Raw genomic sequence first — 20,579 nt, 5'->3', positions numbered from 1 at the left:
CGATCCCTCTGTAATAAATGTCAACCTGGCTATGTTAGAATAATGTTCGAAAAACAGGAAGATCTGCTCTATGGCGCTGAAATCACAGATTAGCAAAAAACTGCGGTTAGTTAAAATAAATTACGATTTTTTCACGATTTTGTTACTCGAACTTTAAACGCGTTTTTCTCCAAACTACTTTTTTAAAATTGGCGTGCAAGATAACTCAAAAACTATTCATCCGATTGAGTTCTCCTTGTGTATACATTTAGATAAATACTTTCCTCATAAATTGAACCTTTATTTTTAATTGTATTGTTCAAATAAATTATTTTTATTGCATAATTAACACGAAAATTTTTCGTAAAAATCAATACTTTTTTTCTACGTGTCGCCATTTTTACAATTTTGCATTATTTTCTTTAACAATAGGTTCAATTAATAACGCAAACCGTACAAAAAAGAAATCTATTTGGTTTTTTTGTTTCAGATGAATACAAGTAGCGCTACATTGCACGCCGACAAGTGACTTCAACGTCGACGCATTAGATTTACATTATTATTATTTATAAAATACATATTATTTTTCTGTCAAAAAATTTTTTTTAGTAGTTCAATGTTACAATAACATACCCTGAAAATTTCAAAAAAATTGGTTGTATAATTTCTTCAAACAAAATTCCAAAAAATCACTCAATTTTTAGCGCGTTACATGACTTGCCCCCCTTAATATATTCCAAAGTAATAAACATCCCAGTAAGCAAAACATATTCGATTAACATTTTTTAAATATTAATTTTATATAAATTTTCTAAACATTATGATTCAATGTTTTATAAATATTTTTTTACAATATTACTTAATAATTTTACTTTACAAATATTTTTAAAATATTATTTAATAATATTGATGTTCAAATATCTTTAAAATATTTTGAAAATATTAATTAAATTTTTGTCAAAATTTTATTAATTATTACAACGTAATATTTTAGTTAAATATTCTTAAATTATTATTTAATAACATTATTATCCAAATATTTTTAAACGATTTTACATGAGTCAAGATGTTTTTTATATATGCTGGCACATTTATTAAAAACTAAATCAATATCAATTAATGTTTCCAAAAGTTTGGATGCACTTGCGATTTTCTTGCATCTTACTAAAAATTAAATATCTCGATGAAAACAAATCGTTAAGAAGTTTTCAAACACGCATAATAAAGAACAAAGATAGAACTTTAAATACTTTTATTTTATCTTTATGATATTTTATTTCTAAATTATATACAATTGAGAATTGGTATTTTTTTTAATATACTTATTTTAGTTTAAAGCACGCTGTAGCCGAATAAAACATTATCGGACAAAATTTAATATAAAAATAACAATTTTGAAGTAAGTTTTTTAAGTTTTAAAATACTTTTTGAAAACAATTAATGCGATTATTTTTCATAATAATAAATTTTTTTGTCTAAAAACTCATCTTCTTAAAACGTTTTTTAATATTGCCTGACAATAGAGAATTTTTAACATAAAACACTGAAAAATTTTTGCTTTTCTAGCCTAATGACTATTGAGACTTTTAATTAGCAAGTCAAAATTTAAAACATATTAAAATTTCAGCCAATTTGGCTTTTCCATAAGAGCTGTAAAATCCTTTATTAAAAAATTTTTTTTAATTTTTTACATTTAATCTACATACACATAGTACAAGAAAATCGCAAGCGTTTCCAAACTTGGGCCGAGACTGTAGAATACATAATTTCTTTATATATATTAATATCTTTATATATATTTGTTTATAATTCGGGTACATAGAAATATTTATCAATTATATACTTAATCTTAAACAAAAATATATAACATTTTTTATTTTAAACATGCTAATTTGAAAAGGAAGAGGGTCTATAAAGGTAACTGACTGAGTTTTATACATAAAAGAGTGATGAATAATAATCATATTTTTCTAATTATTGTCTCGAAAAAATTTGCCCTTATTATGAAAATCGAAGATGTTTCAAATAATTTCGCATATACGCATGCAATGTTCCTGTAAAGGTCAATCTTACCTATCATAATTTTCGTAATTGTTTGTTATTAAAAGCATTTAGATGAAACTAAATTGAAACAAAATTGTGCAATACTTAATAAAATAACTTAAGAAAATTAATTGAAAATTAGATACTTCATGTGCGTATATATCATACATGTTTAGTAAGATATCTATACAAATATTAAAATTTCTATATAAATAATATGTAGCTTTTATTTGAGTACATTTTGTATTTGAATTATATTATATGAAAGATTATATTATTAAAGATTCAGATTCTGTACTGATTAAAATTGTTAACATCCGACATTGAATTTTTCGTTTAGACAGCATTTGTATTTAGAGACTAATAGTATCAAACTAAAACTCTCTTCTCAAACAATGTATTTACCCTTTCGTTGTTTTGTCTAATAATGAACGACTGTGGCTTGTATGAAACATGTAGTTTTCTCTCCTTTACAAAATTATCGTAGAAATTAAGCGATGCTAGATTGGTGAGATTACGTTGAATTTAATATTCAAAATATTTAATAATGCAACATTCAAACGTTCAAAATCATTAAATAATGCAACAATTTTTTGCTTTCATTGCAATAAAAATTTAATAACAAACTCAATATAAATTTGATAAGAATATTCGGATGAGTCGAAATGGACGTTACGTGCGCCGTGAATGTTGCGGCACGGTATAAAATTAGCAAGGCGTCACAGCGAGAAACCGAAATTATTCGAGATAAATGTTTAAAGAATAGTTTTTTAAATGTTAAAACAGACATTTATCAAATGTAAAAAAACATTTTTTTAATTTTAAAGCAAATGTGCATTAAATATTAAAAAATATTTGTCTAAAAATTTAAGTAAATGATTTTTTAATAAAAAAAAGGAACTTATTTCATTATTTTTAGCGTTTTAAAAAAAGCTAATTTTAATTATTTTTAAATATTATTAAAAATATTTTTGGTAAAAATATCGAATAGGGGGCCCCAGTGACCTTAATCTTGACATATGTTGCCCAAGATCATGACCCCAAGTAATATATAAAAGGTTTTAGTCGTCGCTCATTATTTATTAGACAGTTATAAACACAAGAAGTTTTATGTATTACATGTCATTTTCCAAAACTACATATTTATAAAGATCACGTTTTGCATGAAAAGTCGTAAAGTTATATGGTATAGAGTAGAATCCTATATAAAGAGAGACCGGAGTAGCGATTTCTGATTGGGGATACCCTAATAAAAGCAGCCATCTCGAGCCCGGAGGTATATATATGTATATTATTTACAATTAACAGCCGTTTGTTTCGTTTGTGTTTCGTTAATGTAAGTTATGATATTGTAATATTGTAAATTATTAGAAATAGACATATCATATATTTGTTAATTTATAATTTATTTTTTACAGTCTTTAAATATAATATATAATATTACAAATATATGAAAAGAAATGGTACGAGTGTGCGAAGTGTTTGACTGTCCTGTTCGGGAAGGTCAGGGACTAAGTTTATTTCGATTTCTAAGAAATGAAGAACAATATAAGATAGCTTGGCTATCCTATATAAAAATTAATCGACCCTCATATAAACGGAGTATGTTTACTATGAGTATGATGAAACTGGAGCGGGCCCAGTATGGCGGTGCTAGAAATGGTGCGGGCTGTGGTGTGGGGCTCGGTTCTTTCTTTATATAGGACTTTAGTACAGAGACCGCGTAGGCGGGCTCCGTAATTCTTTATAACTTTAACCCAACCAATTTTATGTCGCTATTTGGTTAATGCGAAGACATTGGAAACGAACAAAAGCGTTCCAGATGCGCACAGTGTAAAACGGACACCACGAATCAGATTGCTGAGTTAATTAGGGTTAGGATGAATTTATAGAATTTGATTGGTGGTGTCGGTTTTACACTGTATGCATCTAGGACTCACTCAAATAAACAGCGTGGATCTTGTTTGGCGTGGAAAGTCGCAAACCCCATGTGGTACAAGCGTGAACGTCGTTTACTTTACATAAAGCACTGATATCATGTATCGTATTTATGAAACTTTAGTCAAATAGGATAGACTTTGCTTCACAGGTTTATGTTTATGTTCGCAGGTTTACATGTTGTCAAAATCATGACCTTGAGTAATGTATTTTTAAAGATTTTAGCCGTCGATCATTGTTCTGCAAACAAACATAAACATAAACCTGTAAAGCAAGGTCCACCCTATTTGACTTGTTGTGATATACAGAGAGAAAAATATACAGAACTCGCTGAATATTTAAAGTGAACCAAATAACTTGTTTATTTCTTGAGAGTATACAAAACGGCTGTCTTGTTACAACGGTATCGGAAGAAGAAAGAGGCGCACGAGCGCGAGAGCCACATATACACACACGGGCGCACAGTGGGCCAGGAGACCGGAAAAAGTGGCCAAAAGTCAATTTTAAAATTTTATGAAATAAATTACGTTCATATGTTGTACATATTTTGAAGTTGCCGGAATACAATTTTTAACATTTTTTATCGATTTGTACTCTTTTGCATTTTAATCTGTAGCAGAGCGTTATTTTTCTTCTCTAGATTATTTGTTACGAACGTCGAAATTAAATATATATTATTATATATATTTAAAGGGCTTGTTAGCTTCGTTTTTTTAAACATAGGAATGAGTGAAATACATGAAAATTAATTACATGTATAAATAATCAAAATTAGATACAAATTCTTAATATTATCAGCTTAATTAATCAATTCTTCAGCACAATTTTGTATACCAATTACTCATAATCGGCCATAATTCGTTATAAAAAAAATAAAGTATGGAATGTGTTGTTCATATTATGTACTTTAACGTACATATGCAATTTTTTGCCACTTTTCATTTATGTTTGAAAAAATAATATATACATGAGACATCTTTCGCGCCATCAAATGCCACAGTGCACAGTGGACCAGGAGACCGGAAAAGTGACCAAAGATCGAAATTTTGTTGAATATTAATAAAACTTAATATATAGGGGTTTTGGAAGTCGCTAATAACGAATATGATGTCAAAATCTAAAAATTCAAAATGGTGGATTTAATATGACGGACGAGAAGTGCAAAAACATGGTAATTTTAATGCAAATTTTTTATCGGAGATTTTCAAGGACGCTGATTACGAATATACTATTCATTTTTTTAAATTTAAAATAAAGAATACAAAATTGTAGACTAAAAATAAAAAAACTTGTTTTTTAATAAAAATTTTTTCTCAAGGGTTTTTGAGGTCTCTAATTACAAATTTGCTATTCAAATTCTAAATTCAAAATGACGAATTCAAAGTGGCAAAAAAGTTGTAATATAAATAAATATAAGTGATCGGATGTCTATGAAAATAGGATATTAAAAATTTTAATCAAATATTTTATTAAATTTGGCCGCGATTAGCCTACATAACTGTAGTTTCTGAGATCTACCGCGAGAAGGTTGCAGGACATTATCGGACTCCATTTGCTTTTTATTCATTTTTTTATTTAAAAAATTAAATAGCATATTTGTAATCAACGTCTTCAAAAACCTCTGATAAAAAATTTGCATAAAAATTGCTATATTTTTACATTTCTTGATGAAGATGTTGTGTCGGCCATATTAGATCTGGCATTTCAAATTTTTAGATTTTGACATCATATTCGTTATTAGCGACCTTCAAAATTGCCCATCCAGTTTTATTGAAACGAACCAATTTTTATTAATGTTAGTCGCCATACTGTATCCGCCATTTTGAATTTTTAAATTTTGACATTACATTTCTTATTAGCGACCTCAAAAATATATATAAGTTGTGACGTGACAGCCGCAGGCTGCTGTCCGTCACAAGAGCCTTAGCGGCCCTTACGCGTTAACATCACGTGGGTCCTGCGTCCTTCCGCTCGGAAACGGACGCGTGTTATCTCGTGTTTTTGTGTGTGTGACGTTCCGTGTGTTGTCCGTTCATTAATCGTTAAAATTTGTACGATCGCTGCATCGCGAGCGTGGCGGAGATCGATGGCCCTGGAGATTTATTTTGTAAGCTCTGGCGTCTCGTATCGACGGAAGGACCTTCCCGGAAGTCGCGAAGCAAGATCAACGAGGGATTTGCAGAAGATCCTTTTCTAGCAGGGGTCCGCAGGTAATACCGCCTTGATCTTGCCTACAATTTTCATCCCGTAAGAATTCCAATACTGCCGTCGAATCACGCTTTCAGGATCCAGCGAAGGCGCGCGAGGCCGGTGTCCCGACGGGGCGACTTCAAATCCGATCCTGTATAAGTTCTGGCGGAGATCGCGACAGCTTGTAATTAGTAAACGCCCTCGTCGAGAAGGAGATAATGTCCCAGCGGAGGATGCGCCCGGCAAGGAGAAAGGAATCTGCCGCAGAGGAGAGCGCCAAAAATTCTCGCGCACGGGACCCAGCAATATCGACCACCGCGCTTGGATTGATCAGCAAGCGACGGCGTGCACGCTACGCGTTGCGCGAAAATCGATTTTGGAAAACCGCGGCTAATAAGGGCCCGGCTTATCGGAGGCAAGGTGGGGTGCATCGCCGAGCGGCCCCCGCGGGATCCAGGATCCCTCACTCAAGTTGCGGACGTTATCTTGTTAGTGTGTGTGCTCCGGAGTCCCGAGCGAATTTTGTGAGAGGACGCAGGAGCCGGAGTTCATCCCGATCCGGATGAGGCAGACGAGGAAGAGGCGATTTAATGAGACGAGCGTCACGATAGCCTTCTAAAGCCACCGATTTCGCGGTTGGGCGAGTCGCGGAAAAATCGCGAATTTATTGCTGTATTTTCCGGCGTTCGAGTAAAGTTACGAAAGAGCGCGAAATCATTGGAGTACCGCTACCTCGCCCGATCACATCCGCCCGCGTGAATTCACCGCGTGCTGTTCGTGTCGTATTATAATTGCGTTGCGTGTGCGTCCCGACCCGCAGCCGAGTCATTTGTATCTTTGTCCTGTAGTCGTATCGCGAGTTATTGGCGTTAATCGCACTGTGAATTGTCGCGCATTTACAACTTATTGTTAGTAAAATCTGATTTACTCTGTCGCATCGGTATCGCGAATCTCTGTTAATTGCGCTTTCGTCCGATTCATACCCTTGTCTTGTACTGCCTCGTTGACGAGCTCACCATAATTATCGCGCATATTACTCGCGGGATCTTGTAACGTGTGGAAGAGCACGAGTTCGTCGCGTGCCGCGCGAGCTCGGAGTTACGGTTCGTCCCGATCGCCCTTGGCGAACTGTTATTCTATCGGTAGTTTGGCGTCCACCAACGACGCAGGATAAAGCGTAGACAAGAGAATTCCCGCGTACGCAAAATAACCCGTTCGTTCATTGTCCCGTATTCGCGAAATTTAATTTCAAGCGGTCGTCAGCCTGTAACGCGCGCGAGTCACCAGTGCTGCTCAACAGAGCCGTCTACTTCTGTATTGCTCATGGTTAAATATATTTGTTAATTTTATTGTTAACGTTGTTTTAATAATTCTCTCGCCTTCCCGATTCCATCCGCCCGCGCCGAACCTCCCGCTCTGCCATTTTAGGGCTGAGTAGCTGGCTATTCGAAACCGCTAACGCCTCGGTCGCTTAACGAGCGCCCATCTTTCTCGGCGTAGACAGAGTGGTACGCTTAACGTACCTGGCGCCCAATTACGTATTGCATCGAAGATGGTCGAGGAACGGTTGCCCCGACACCAGGGCGGCTCAGGGCCGCGACCAGGGACGGAGGCGAAGTTGGCCGTCGCTCGCGAGCACGGTTACAAAGTCTATATATATAGTTTTATTAAAATCCGACAAAATCTTGACTTTTGACCACATTTTCTGGTCTCCTGGCCCACTGTGGGCCGCTTAGAGAAGCAGAAAATAACAAATAAAAACACCGCAAGATGACGCACAGGGCTCCAGAGTGTGGGGACTAGCGAGTTTTCAATCTAGCTTCACGTATCGCCCGCGCCAGCGTGACGCTGTAAGGAGTTCGTTTCCAGCAGTGTACGTTTCGCGGGCAGTCCGCCATTAACATTTGGTTATCGAGTCATGCCAGATAACCGGCGTCATGTATATTTTAATAAATCAGTTAACTCCCAGTGCAGTTAATTACCGCCACGACTACTTTTCCTCTACCTCGGAAGCTTGTGGGGACTTCCGCGACGACGCATATACAGATCACACATAACATATCAAGGAATACTAATCCCCACATCTGATGACCCCGACGTGATTTCCGTGAGCGTCGTCGTCGTTTCTAATCGGCGGCTCCTGGGAGTGCGGACAGTGCGGACCTTGCAGACGATTTCCCCCGAGTGGCCTTCACTTGGACACAGTACAATTGGACACAGTGCAAATGGACACGGTGCAAATGGACACAAAATAATGTACACGTTTTAAATGGACACGGTTTATTTCGACACAGTAATTTTGTACACAGAAAAAATAAATTCTGGACAAATTACAATTTGGACATGATAAAAATGTACACCGTGCAATTGGACACGACAAATTTGTACACCGCAAAGTTGTACACCGCAAACTTGTACACCGCAAAGTTGTACACCACAAAGTTTTGCATGAAAAGACGCAAACCCATGTGGTGCAGAGAATGGTTTGCACACACATACACACACACACACACACACACACACGGGGGAGGGGATGCAAGAGGGGCCATCGGCCCTCTTCCCGCACCCGTCAAAGTCACCAACCCATTTTGTACATTGCAAACAAAGTAAAGTTTATATGTATTAGCAGATTTCTAATACAATATACACGGTGTACAACTTTGCGGTGTACAAGTTTGCGGTGTACAATTGCACGGTGTACATTTTTATCGTGCTCAAATAGTAATTTGTCCAGAATTTATTTTTTCTGTGTACAAAATTACTGTGTCCAAAATTCCTGTATCGAAATGAACCGTGTCCATTATTTTGTGTCCATTTGCACCGTGTCCATTTACACTGTGTCCAATTGTACTGTGTCCAAGTGAACAACATTCTTTCCCCCTGGCATCGGTGCCAGGATTCTCTCGCCCTGAATCTACTTCGGCGGCTATCTTCGCACCAGAAGAGCGCCCGGCGAGTCCATTATCGGCGTCACCCAAGCACCGGACGAGTCTATTATCGGCGCTGGCCAAGCGCCGGACGAGTTTATTTGCGGCGTCGGATCTTCGCCGGTCAAGGCCATTATCGACGTGCTGTCGGAGGAGGCTTCACCAGATCACCGTTGTGGGCCAATACCCTGAGGAATCTGTCACCCGCCGGGCATGCATACAGCACGATTCATCATGCTCTCTTGGTGAGCTCGCTGCCTTTTCGGACCGCCATCAAAAGGGACCACCGCCGCCATCGTCTCGTGTCGACGCAGCCACCCATCTGGACATCGGCCCCGTGATCAGCATCCCCATGGTGGACAGCCCCCACTACAAAACCTTCTTCACCTGCGGAGCATCCTACAATTTTTTTTAATTTTTCCGATATTCTTCTCTCCATATTTTTGCAAACCTTCTTTCTTGATTTCACGCGCGTTTTCTGCCGCGTTCTGCGCATGCATCTATATTCCCGCAACGCGACCGTCCGTTCGTTGTCCCGTGTCGTAATTCGGGAATTAGCGCGTGTGTTAACTTTACAAATATAATTACCGAAGGGCGAGTTGATGCATACCGAGTGCCTAAAATTTCGTCGTTCTGGCGCCACCGGAAGCTTGGTTTATTTAAATTAAAGCATCCTTCTGGAACGTTAATATCACGGTAGACCGTACCAAAGTCGATTATCTCCTTACCAGGGTCGAACCGGAAGTAATTTCGCACGTGGTAGATTTAGTTACGGCAGACCCGCCCGAAATCTTATACCCATTGCTTAAAGAGAGGATACTCTCGACTTTCGCGGTCTCACCGAAAGCCCGCTTACGTCAACTTTTAAAGGGCCAGGTGCTCGGGAAGCAGAAGCCGTCTCATCTTTTGAATCAGCTGAAACAACTTAACGGCGGCCAATGCAGCACCGCGGTCTTGAGATCTCTTTTCATTGAACTTTTGCCTGACACTGACAAGACTCTTCTAGTTGCTACAAACGAGCCGATTTACAGAAATTAGCGGAAATAGCTGACAGACTAGCGGATATTAACAGTTCTAGCATGGCAGTGGCCTCGGTTGCTCCAAAAAAGGAGCGTAATCGTCAAAAGTCTGACGCCTCGTCAAGCACAGACGAGAAACTGGATAAGCTCATTAAGCAATTCCAATCTTTGAGCAATACGATAGCTAAATTGCGCCGAGACCGTTCCACGTCTCGTAAACGTAGTTCTAAAAAAGGTGAGGATGCATAAAATCGAAACCTTATGTTATGGTTATGTCAATTCGTATGTGAAGGCACTGGCCATCACACACAAAATGACCTAAGCTGCATAAGCATAGCATAAGGCCGTTGAACCAATCAGTTCCCAGCATAAAGTCGCCATATTGATATACATAAGATATTTATTGGCCTAGAGCTCTTGTGCTATGCTTATGCAGGTTATGGGCCCCCACACACACTTTTGCATAACGCATAACGTATGTACATAAGCAAATTGATTGGTCCATAAGCAAAGTGCATAAGAAATTCAACCAATCGAATTTATTATGCATTTATGTTATGCGTTATGCAAAAGTATGTGCGGGGGCCATATGTCATTGGTTACGTTCAAAAAACACAAGTGATCAGTAAGCGGTTAGTGATTATTGGTCCTTACTGTTAGATCTCTAAATTTAGACCAATTATATTAGCGAATTACTCAAATGTTGTGCAACGGTTGTGTTTTCTGAACGTAGCCATTTTGTATGTGATAGCCCTTACGTTTCGTCGGTATGACAGATTTTTTAACCTGAACAATAGTCAACTTTAATCGTTTTGCGTAGGGATGACCGTACCGCACCGTCATTTGGGCATAGCGAACCACTAAAATATAATATAACCGGAACGAGTGGAATCCCTGCGGCGGTAGAATTCCTATGTTAAAGGTGATCCGAGAGAGAGCATTCTAAGAGGTATCCTTGTCCTTTTTTAACTACTTGTTCATAAACTTTTTACGGAATTGTACAGTCACGTGATCGCGTTAGTAAAAAAAGGACAAGGATACCTCTTAGGGTGGTATTCATAGTCAAATCTTATTTAAAGATCGTCTCAAGCAATGTCTTAAGATGCTAATACGGCTCTGTGATTAGCTGATGGCATTTTAAGACTGTACTTAAGATGATCTTAAATATAAAATCCGACTATAAATGCCGGCCTTAGACCCTCTTTGTCGGATCGCGACACTAGCGTTCGCACTTGTTCCAGATATATTATATTTTAATGTAGCGAACCTACGCGAACCCAAGCTCATTACAATGCAGACAAACACATACACATAGCGTTTTCTACTGGGAAAACTAGTGCAACACTGATGCGCACTGAGTGCAATTTTATTGTTCCACTGTAAAAATCAGAGCCTCGATCATGTAAGTTTTTCCCTAGACCGAATCAGTGAAAAGTGACCAATCTCATGCGGATTTCGTTATGTGATCACGTAATATAGGGTGCGTTCCGAATAAGCTTTCACTAACTATTTTTTTAGTTACAAAGTTGGTAACCCTTTAACTTTATTTTGTTCTCTTATGAATCAGCTGATTCGGTTGAATTCATCGCATTTATTAATAAGCAGAAATGAATATTGCTGTATTAAACGAAACCTTATCAAAGTATTTACCTATATGAATCTGATATGCCCCTAATATAATATATATGGGGCTATGTACAACTGCTTTTCTGCAGAAATGGGCATTCTGCCACAATTTTTTTCATTCTCTAAATCATCTCTTAATAACAATAATGAGTAATTAAAAGTCAAGCGTCTCATTCTAATAATAAAAATTACAATTTTTATTATTTATTAATTTTCAATTTTTTTGTAAAAATATTTTACATTCTATTACATATAATTATATACTTAAAAGATTCTCGAAATTCTTCATTGTTATACATATAAACAACAGTTTAAATAAAATTTGCAACTCTTGGTTTTTTAGGTGTGCAGCGGTTTTAATTTTCAAGCATATTAATAAAATTCATTAATTCTTTATCACTTTCATCACTTGAACTTGAAAAGGCTTCGTTTAATGTAGCAATATTCATTTTTGCTTATTAATAAATACGATAAATTAAACTGAATCAGCTGATTCATAATAAAACAAAACAAAGTTAATTAAAAGGTTACCAACTTTGTAACTAAAAAAATAGTTAGCGAAAGCTTATTTGGAACGTAACCATAAATTCCGACGAATACGTAAGATGTTTAGTGTGAAACTTTTCATCAACAAACATGGTGTTACATGCAGGGTATCGATCATGTAATTTTTCCTCTAGGACGGAAACGTGAAAAGTAAAAAGTTTCATGTAACTATCTCTTTCTGTTGGTGTTGAATAGAAAAAGACTAGTCCCACCAAACACCAAGTTACATGTAACGTACCTGTTAGTTGTAATTTCCCACTCAACAATGTAATTGTAATATAACACGTGTGTTATATTGCAATTATATTATTGAGTGGGAAATTACAACTAACAAGCACGTTACATGTAACGTTGTGTTTGCTGGGGTAACTTGAAACTTCACTTTTCATGTTTCCGCCTTAAAGAAAAAGTTACATGATTGCTGCCCAGGAGGAGCACGCGGCCAATTATGAAATCGCGGCCACTGCCCTGCACTCTGATGTGTTTATGACTCGTGAAATTAGACAAATTTACAAAATTAACACACCGGATCTTCTGAGATCGCGACAATAGTGATTATACAATAGTGGACAATAGACTTCAGTAAAGTCAGTTGGAAGGTCATCGCTCTGTTCAAGATAACGCAGGAATCTCTCAAATATGCTGATACAGGCGCGACACTCGTATAAGATACTGCGGGTGGCTAGTAGTACATTACAAATCGCGCAGTATTCTTGACAGGTCACCGAACCCGATGTATATTATAGCGCAGCTTATATGTGTAAAGCAGATGGGTCTCGGGGGGAGCTTGAAGCAGTTATCGTACAAGTTATGAAGACTAGAACGAGGAGACCGATCTCCGTGGTTTTGAGTGAAGCGAAAATCTGTTAGAAATGTAGTACCAAATGTACCCAGTAGTGGCGCTGACGATGCTGATACACCGGGTTACACCGAAATATTGGTATAAGAAAACTGAGATAGGTACACTAAAATATAAAATTGCTGAGATTTTTATTATAAATTTGCTTTTATTGTCAAATATTTGAGTTCTTACAATTATTTGTCGTTATAACTCATATTTTTCCGATAAATCATTGTCGCCAGCGCCACCATATGGTACTACATTTCTAACAGATTTTTAACAGATTCGCTTCATTTTTGGAAGCGAAATCAGGCTTAGTTTGGTCTCCTGGTTTTAGTCTTCATAGGACAAGTAATAAATTTTATCAATTCGATGCTGGTAAAATAAAGACGCGGTGCAGCATGCAGTGCTTATCCATTCAAAATAGCCGCGTGTCATAGGCATCGGCTCGACCAATCCGGGGGAAGAATAGTTAACGGAATTAGTAGAGCACATTTTCACGAGTCATCGCGAACGCAAATAGGAATTTATATTCGCGTACGCTTGACCGGAAATGTACGTTTTTTTAAATAATTGCTATATGCAATCGTTTGTATTTTGTATGAAGAGGTTTGAAGTGCAATTACAAAGGTTCGTGAGTCATTCGTTTATTTGTAATTAATTAATTATTTTTTCACCCGACACTTAGCCGGAATATATTAATTGAACAAAGTTATTATACGGAATTGTTTGAAGTTTGTACGAAAAGTTATGAAGTTTGATTAAAAAGGTTGTGAGTGTTACGTTCAGCGCTAAAATACGCGCAGCACGCCGCAATGGGCCCATGGATGCATGGGCGAGGCTGCCTGCTCTGGCCACAGACAAATACATCAAATTGTGTATATGTACGAATGCATGTGCGCATTTATATATATATGTGTATACTCTTAAAAACACAAATTATATTAATTTTCTTTCCTCCTTAAATTTTAATATATATAAACGTGCACATATGTATTCATAATAATATTTATCAGCAAGGAGATATTTGCACAGTGAATCATGTATCAAGCGCTAAATACGAGTACCTAGCGAGTACACGTGCGTGAAACATGAAAATCACAAGGATAATTCCGACCGGGTCTCGAGGGCTAAAATCCCCTCGCACCCTGGGAAGCGTCCCAGATGCGCACAGTAATAAAAACGGACGCAGCAGGCTGAGTGAAACGGACACAGTAACAAACGGACACAGTAATAAACGGACACACAACGGAAAGTCGCAAACCCATGTGATGCAGTGAATGCTTTGCACGCACCACACACACACACACACACACACACACACACACACACACACACACACACACACACGGGGGGGGGTGCAAGGGGAGCCTTCGGCCCCCCTCCCGCACCCACCCCGTCCAAGTCGCTAACCTATGTGGACTTTACTCTGCTTGCAATGTACATGAATTGCATTTGGTCCGTGCGCATGTGCAGTGTGCGTATTTGGTCTGTGTCCGTTTGTTACTGTGTCCGTTTATTACTGTGTCCGTTTGGTCTGTGTCCGTTTGTTACTGTGTCCGTTTTACTCAGCCTGCTGTGTCTGTTTATTACTGTATGCATCTGGGACTCACTCGCACCCTGCGAGATCACCAAACCGATAATGTATAAACCGAAATCCCGGCACCGCAGAGCTTTTCTCTTCTCCGATTCATTGGTCTAGAACTTGCTACAGTATATCAATTCGCTCGCGCATCTCCACCAAGAGAGAAAAATTAAAAGATCGTGAGACTATTCATATCCGAACTTTTATAGACAGACAGACAGACACGACGTGACGACAACTGTGACTTAAACATCGGCAGATCACGGCAATCAGTAAAATCGCCAGGAAGTGCCTTCTTCGAGCGAACTTGTGGAATTCAAAGGTAAATTCTACCAATTTATCGGTTATTTCCGCGAACTAATTTTCTTAGTCTCTGTGCTAGTGAGTCAATTCCCACCACGCGCGTTCAGCCTCTCTTCCGCGCATTGTTCTCGCCTAAACGGTGCTACGAAAATACTTTGTATATAAATTTCGTGTTTGTTATATAGTGCACACAAGTGAGTGAATAAAAATTTAATAAGTGAATCACATCTGTTTCTTTCTTTTCTTTTTTTTTGTGTGAAGTTCCGTGTGCACATAAACCTGTTTCTTTTCGGCACCACGCACGCGCATTAATCAAAAGAATTCTTATATTAAAATCTTTTACATCATTATTTCGTGAGTACTCCCGTTAGCCTAATCTGTTTTTAACCTCCGGCAATGCAACAACCCCTCATTATTTCTTTAAGTCAGTGAGTCGCCTCCCTGAGGGCAGCTTTGGGATCCTTACACCGATTCCTCCCCCTGAATTGGCGCCTCTCTGAGGACGACTTTTTTCAGGCCCTATTTATTCCTCCCCCTAAATTGGCGCTTCCCTGAGGGCGATTCTTTTCAGTTGGAGCCTCGAAACCACCTTCTCTCTCTCTCTTCTCAGCCCACAACTTAATAGCATTGCTTGCCGATCCTCCCACGGATCCCGGGTGCCCAAAAAAGAAAGGGATCACCGCATATTCTTATCTTTTTCTTGGTTTCCGCCCCCGCGTACTCACTTTCTTATTCTTTTCTTTTCATATATATATATATATACGTGTATATATATATATATATATATATATATATATATATATAGATACACTGACTCGAAAAAAATGCGGTACACCTAAAATTTATCAAAAAATCACTGAACTTCTAATGACGATAACTACGCGAATAATAAAGATAGAAAGGTTTCTAAAAAAAGAAATTAAAGCTTCAAATGTCTATTTAAAAATCGTTTTATTAAAATTTTGCGTGATAATTTTTTTCAAAATGGCGTATGACAAAGCGAGAGCATGCGAAATTGAGAAATATTGGTCCAAGTTTGCGACAATTCATGGCGTGAGGCAAGTATCGCAACTTAATTGGATAAAAAGCATGTGATAGAACAGAGTCTCCCCTTCAAAATGTTTTTTTACTCGTCTCGATATGATGATTTTTCGCTGAGATACGCGCATTTAAACTAAAAAACTGCCTTTTTATTCAAATGCGCATTTTACCATCCGCCATTAAAAAAAAAAACGTATCACACATAATTGTGATATAAAATTTGTTTAAGTGGCAGATCGAATCTTGAAAATGCTTCTTGGAAAACCCTGCTAGCTGCATTAGGTGCTGAGATATTCAATTTTGAATTTTTAGCAATGCTCAATTTTAACTATTGCAAGAATAACATTTCCGGGTTTCGCTAACAACTATGGTATTTTAAAGCTCGAAACCATCCTCGGATTGTGAGCGTTCGACGTATATGTGCATATGTGTTGCGTAGCTGATGAATCACGGAATTTTACTACTCCAGACTCACATTAACACAAACAAATCTGAATAGTTATGTGAACGAAGCTTCCTCATTAAAAAATTTTGATATTCGATTTTACCACGTAGAAAAAGTTCATTGAGCTTTATCAGCTCCACATCCCGATAGCACACATAAAAATTTAGTAAATTCCCGGTAGCACACGTCCTGATATTGCACAGTAAAAAAATGCATATTAGTCTGATAGCGCACAAAGTAAAAAGCGCATTATCTCGACAGCGCACATCCCGATAACACACATAAAAATTTAGTAAATTCCCAATAGCGCACATCCCGATAGCGCACAACCCGATAGCGCATATCCCGATAGCTCACATCTCAATAGCGCGAGTGAGTCCCAGTTGCGCACAAATCAAAATGGACATAGCAGGCTGAATAAAACGGACACAGTAACAAACAGACAGTGTCAATCAGACAAAAATTAATTTGTGCAAAGTTTTCAATGAAATTCTATAGGCATGTAATGTTTACTAAATGTAGTCGAATATAAACAAGGGAGAGGAGGGAGTGTGGGGCCTCGCTACGCGTAGAAAGTCGCAAACTCATGTGGTACAGTACAAAGTGTGGCCACACACACACACGCGCGCGCAGTGGATGCAAGGGGGCTTCGCTCCCTTTCCCGCACCTACCCCGTCAGTGGGGGTGCCCTGGAAAGTCGCAAACCTATGTGGTAAGTTCGTTTGTTATCTTGTCCGTTTCGCACTGTGTCCGTTTGTTACTGTATCCGTTTCACTCAGCCTGTTGTGTCTATTTTGATCTGTGCACTATCGGGATGTGCGCTATCGGGTTGTGCGCTATCAAAATGTGCGCTAACGAGACCCTCCCCACATTGGGTAACGCTAATGCCAACGGTAAAACCTTTTTTAATAAGAAATAGTCAGATGAAAGTCGCTTATTTTTATTACATATGACAGTAAAATCGAATATCAAAATTCCCTAATTGGGAAGCTTCGTTCACATAACTACTCAGATTTGCTTGTGTTAATGTGAGTCTGGAGTTGTAAAATTCCGTGATTCATCAGTTACGCAACACATATCCACATATACGTCGAACGCTCACAATCCGAGGACGGTTTCGAGCTTTAAAATACCATAGTTGTTACCGAAACCGGGAAATGTTATTCTTGCAATAGTTAAAATTGAGCATTGCTAAACATTCAAAATTAAATATCTCAGCACTTAATGCAGCTAGCAGGGTTTTCCAAGAAGCATTTTCAAGATTCGGTCTGCCACTTAAACAAATTTTATATCACAATTATGTGTGATACGTTTTTTTTTAATGGCGGATGGTAAAACGAAAACACGCGAAATTGAAAAATATTGGTCTGAGTTGAGAAATATTGGTCCAAGTTGACGACGATCCATGACAAGAGGCAAGTGTTGCAACTTAATGGAATAAAAAGTATGCGATAATACAGAGTCTCCCCTTCAAAATGCTGTTTTATTCGTCTCGATACGATGATTTCTCGCTGAGATATGCGCATTTGAATAAAAAGGCAGTTTTTTAGTTTAAATGCGCGTATCTCAGCGAAAAATCATCGTATCGGGACGAGTAAAAAAGCATTTTGAAGGGGAGACTCTGTTCTATCGCATGCTTTTTATCCAATTAAGTTGCGATACTTGCCTCACGCCATGGATCGTCGCAAACTTGGACCAATAATTCTCAATTTCGCATGCTCTCGCTTTGTCATACGCCATTTTGAAAAAAATTATCACACAAAATTTTAATAAATCGATTCTTAAAGTAGACATTTGAAGCTTTAATTTCTTTTTTTAAAAACCTTTCTATCTTTATTACTCGCGTAGTTATCGTCATTGGAAGTTCAGTGATTTTTTGATAAATTTTAGGTGTACCGCTTTTATTTCGAGTGAGTGCATATAAAAAATGTTTATTCTCTATTATTATACTCATACTAGATGGCCCGAAAACGCAGGGGACGTCGAGCCGGAAGGGCCTACCAAATAAAAAGGCTACGGCGTCAGATTTATCAGGACGGCGAGTTTGACCCTTCTGTTTTTAAACAGGGGTATATCGAGGAGCCCTCGTCTTCTTCAGAAACCGAGGACCCACGCCTTAGGGCCTAACTAACGCGGGCCCCCACCAACATACGCTCCTGATCGTGCGCGCCTTCCCGGCCCCAAAATCCGCGGCGACGAAATCGTAAACATTTTGGAGCGGACTAAAACGGGAGCCCTAGTAATCCCCCAGAGGAATCGGCTTCCGTAAGCTCTCCCTGGGACAACTACTAAACCTCCTGAGCGCTCCCGACGCGTCAGCCACGAAAAATCCGTCCCAGCTAACGCGGAACCACCAACAAAATATAGTCAACCGGTGGATCCGACACCTCTTCCACTCCCCCAGCCTAAATATACTATAAAGAAAATTGGAAAGATATCCATCGTATCCAAAACATATAAATAAACCTCACAATAAGCGAATAAAAAAAAATTTCATGTGTTCTCTTTTCTTTTATCTTTATTTTTTTTCTTTTCTTCTCCCGGTGCCGCGGTATTACCGCTCGGCCAACGACACAGCAACGTCTTGCAGTAGCGCAAGCTCCCTTCTCCAACGAACACTCTCTCTGTCTCTCTCTTGTTCTTACGCGCAACTATACGCGTATGAAACACGACACGCGCGCCTGACTCACCGCGCGCGATTTCAGGCACGCGAAAACACACCCGAACGTAACATGAGTGATCCAAACACATTTTATTTAATTCGTGAAAGTTAGCCAAAATTTGGTTAGGGTTAGATCCGTCAAAACAGACAAAATTCCATAGCTAGTTTCCCTTCTAAAATATTGCTTGGTTTAAGGCATGAAAAATGTTTTCACACGTCAGTTCAAGATTTTGTATTCATTTTTTGCAACTTTTCCCCACATTTAATTATTTATAAAATTTATTTATAAATATATTTTTTTTAAACAAATATTTTTTACTGTTATGGCAATATAGATATTAAAAAAATTGTTTAAAAGAACAGTATTACAAAAATACTTCATTTTATATATAGTTTTAGTAAAACTTGAATGTAATACATGCAAAATTGTTATTGTAAAACTTTGATGAATATTCCTATATAGACAAAAGATATAGACAAAAAGATGTCTTTTAGATTTCTAAAAGACATCTTGCGATATCTCGCATTTTTTACGAAAAGATATCTTTTCGCGATCTAAAAGATGTCTCATGCAACAGTTTGAGATATCTTTTAGATATCTGGCGATGTCTAAAAGACATCTTGAAGAAATCTAAAAAATATCTTGAAGAAATCTAAAAGATATCTTAAAGATATCTAAAAGATGTCTTTTAGAAATCCAAAAAATCTATATGAGACATCATAAAGATGTCTTTTGTACGTCTTGAAGACCTTTTTTAGAATTTTTTTTAGACATTTATAAAGGTTTATACATTTATGCGGAGGCTCAGAGAGCTTTCTCCGAGAAGACCCGTGGAATTCTCCATCAGGATACAAAAAATTTATTACGTAGGTTCTAAGAGAGTTGAGAGCTTACTACGATTGCTATCGTAATAAGTTAATCCATCACCGTAAGTGATCTTCTTATATAGCTCTCAGAATGTAAATTATATCACGAGAAAGACAGCATCGCGTCGTCTATAGCGGCGATTCCGCAAACTACATCACGACTGTAGATGCTGCACGCGTGTGCATATTGTATTGTGGCGGATGTTTCACCGCTACATGAACTAAATTATGATTTAAAATGTCTTTTTTTTTAATGTTGAGTAATAATTAAATATATAATGACGTTTATAGATATCTTAAAGCAATTCTAGAATTGCTCTTCAAGATATATATATAAAAAACATTTTTAACCTCTAGAAAATCAACCCTTTTATGGCCGACTTTTTAAATTTTAATACTAAAACATTTTTGTCTTTGTCAGTGAAATAAACTACGAAGAAGATAACATCACTCTAACGCCTAATATTATTAGGCTTTTAGTTCGAAAAAAAGTGAATATTTTTTGTTGTATTTGAACTTTATATTACTATTTATTGTTAAAATGATTGTTTAGCGTCATTTGCAATA

Source organism: Monomorium pharaonis, chromosome 1, assembly GCF_013373865.1.
Source record: "Monomorium pharaonis isolate MP-MQ-018 chromosome 1, ASM1337386v2, whole genome shotgun sequence".
In the NCBI taxonomy this organism is placed as follows: domain Eukaryota; kingdom Metazoa; phylum Arthropoda; class Insecta; order Hymenoptera; family Formicidae; genus Monomorium; species Monomorium pharaonis.
This window is presented reverse-complemented; position numbering follows the sequence as displayed.